Source organism: Aethalodelphis obliquidens, unplaced genomic scaffold (genome assembly GCF_003676395.1).
Source record: "Aethalodelphis obliquidens isolate GAN/ISIS:26980383/991018 unplaced genomic scaffold, ASM367639v1 scaffold71, whole genome shotgun sequence".
NCBI lineage: Eukaryota > Metazoa > Chordata > Mammalia > Artiodactyla > Delphinidae > Aethalodelphis > Aethalodelphis obliquidens.
Window position 1 is genome coordinate 9718454 of NW_020838015.1, and position 2724 is coordinate 9721177.

Here is a 2724-nt window from a genome sequence, read left to right on the forward strand (position 1 = left end):
ATGAGGGTGAGGACCTGGTTGGGTAGTTTAGTGAGGAAGTTTGAGGAACAATAGTGTGGTTTGGGGATATAGTTGAAGGTTGGTGGGTACAGTCTGGGATGCAGTTTAGCGGCCTGTTTTGAGGTCTGGATGTCAGAGGGATTTTATGCGTTATAGTTGAGGAGCTATTAGTGGGTGATTGGGGGGCAGTGAAAGATCATTGGAATACTATTCTCAGCAATAAAAGGAACAAACTGCTGATACATGCTACAACATGACTGAACCTCAAAAACATTATGCTAAGTGAAAGAAGCCAAACACCAAAAATCCACATATTGGATTTAAAAGGCAAATCTATAGAGACAGAAAGTAGATTAGCAGTTGCCTGGGAGTGGGAATGGGAACAGAGATTTTTTTTTCTTTTTTTAACATCTTTATTGGGGTATAATTGCTTTACAATGGTGTGTTAGTTTCTGCTTTATAACAAAGTGAATCAGTTATACATATACATATGTTCCCATATGTCTTCCCTCTTGCGTCTCCCTCCCTCCCACCCTCCCTATCCCACCCCTCCAGGCTGTCACAAAGCACCGAGCCAATATCCCTGTGCCATGCGGCTGCTTCCCACTAGCTATCTACCTTACTACGTTTGTTAGTGTGTATATGTCCATGACTCTCTCTCGCCCTGTCACAGCTCACCCTTCCCCCGCCCCATATCCTCAAGTCCGTTCTCCAGTAGGTCTGCGTCTTTATTCCCGTCTTACCCCTAGGTTCTTCATGACATTTTTTTTTCTTAAATTCCATATATATGTGTTAGCATACGGTATTTGTCTTTTTCTTTCTGACTTACTTCACTCTGTATGACAGACTCTAGGTCTATCCACCTCATTACAAATAGCTCAATTTCATTTCTTTTTATGGCTGAGTAATATTCCATTGTATATATGTGCCACATCTTCTTTATCCATTCATCCGATGATGGGTACCTAGGTTGTTTCCATCTCCGGGCTATTGTAAATAGAGCTGCAATGAACATTTTGGTACATGACTCTTTTTGAATTATGGTTTTCTCAGGGTATATGCCCAGTAGTGGGATTGCTGGGTCATATGGTAGTTCTCTTTGTAGTTTTTTAAGGAACCTCCATACTGTTCTCCATAGTGGCTGAACCAATTCACATTCCCACCAGCAGTGCAAGAGTGTTCCCTTTTCTCCACACCCTCTCCAGCATTTATTGTTTCTAGATTTTTTGATGATGGCCATTCTGACCGGTGTGAGATGATATCTCATTGTAGTTTTGATTTGCATTTCTCTAATGATTAATGATGTTGAGCATTCTTTCATGTGTTTGTTGGCAGTCTGTATATCTTCTTTGGAGAAATGTCTATTTAGGTCTTCTGCCCATTTTTGGATTGGGTTGTTTGTTTTTTTGTTATTGAGCTGCATGAGCTGCTTATAAATTTTGGAGATTAATCCTTTGTCAGTTGCTTCATTTGCAAATATTTTCTCCCATTCGTAGGGTTGTCTTTTGGTCTTGTTTATGGTTTCATTTGCTGTGCAAAAGCTTTGAAGTTTCATTAGGTCCCATTTGTTTATTTTTGTTTTTATTTCCATTACTCTAGGAGGTGGGTCAGAAAGGATCTTGCTGTGATTTATGTCATAGAGTGTTCTGCCTATGTTTTCCTCTAAGAGTTTGATAGTTTCTGGCCTTACATTTAGGTCTTTAATCCATTTTGAGCTTATTTTTGTGTATGGTGTTAGGGAGTGATCTAATCTCATACTTTTACATGTACCTGTCCAGTTTTCCCAGCACCACTTATTGAAGAGGCTGTCCTTTCTCCACTGTACATTCCTGCCACCTTTATCAAAGATAAGGTGTCCATATGTGCGTGGGTTTATCTCTGGGCTTTCTATCCTGTTCCATTGATCTGTCTTTCTGTTTTTGTGCTAGTACCATACTGTCTTGATTACTGTAGCTTTGTAGTATAGTCTGAAGTCAGGAAGCCTGATTCCTCCAGCTCCTTTTTTCGTTCTCAAGATTGCTTTGGCTATTCGCGTTCTTTTGTGTTTCCATACAAATTGCGAAATTTTTTGTTCTAGTTCTGTGAAAAATGCCAGTGGTAGTTTGATAGGGATTGCATTGAATCTATAGATTGCTTTGGATAGTAGAGTCATTTTCACAGTGTTGATTCTTCCAATCCAAGAACATGGTATATCTCTCCATCTATTTGTATCATCTTTAATTTCTTTCATCAGTGTCATAATTTTCTGCATACAGGTCTTTTGTCTCCTTAGGTAGTTTTATTCCTAGATATTTTATTCTTTTTGTTGCAATGGTAAATGGGAGTGTTTTCTTGATTTCACTTTCAGATTTTTCATCCTTAGTGTATAGGAATGCCAGAGATTTCTGTGCATTAATTTTGTATCCTGCTACTTTACCAAATTCATTGATTAGCTCTAGTAGTTTTCTGGTAGCATCTTTAGGATTCTCTATGTAGAGTATCATGTCATCTGCAAACAGTGACAGCTTTACTTCTTCTTTTCCGATTTGGATTCCTTTTATTTCCTTTTCTTCTCTGATTGCTGTGGCTAAAACTTCCAAAACTATGTTGAATAACAGTGGCGAGAGTGGGCAACCTTGTCTTGTTCCTGATCTTAGTGGAAATGCTTTCAGTTTTTCACCATTGAGGATGATGTTGGCTATGGGCTTGTCATATATGGCCTTTATTATGTTGAGGAAAGGGGAA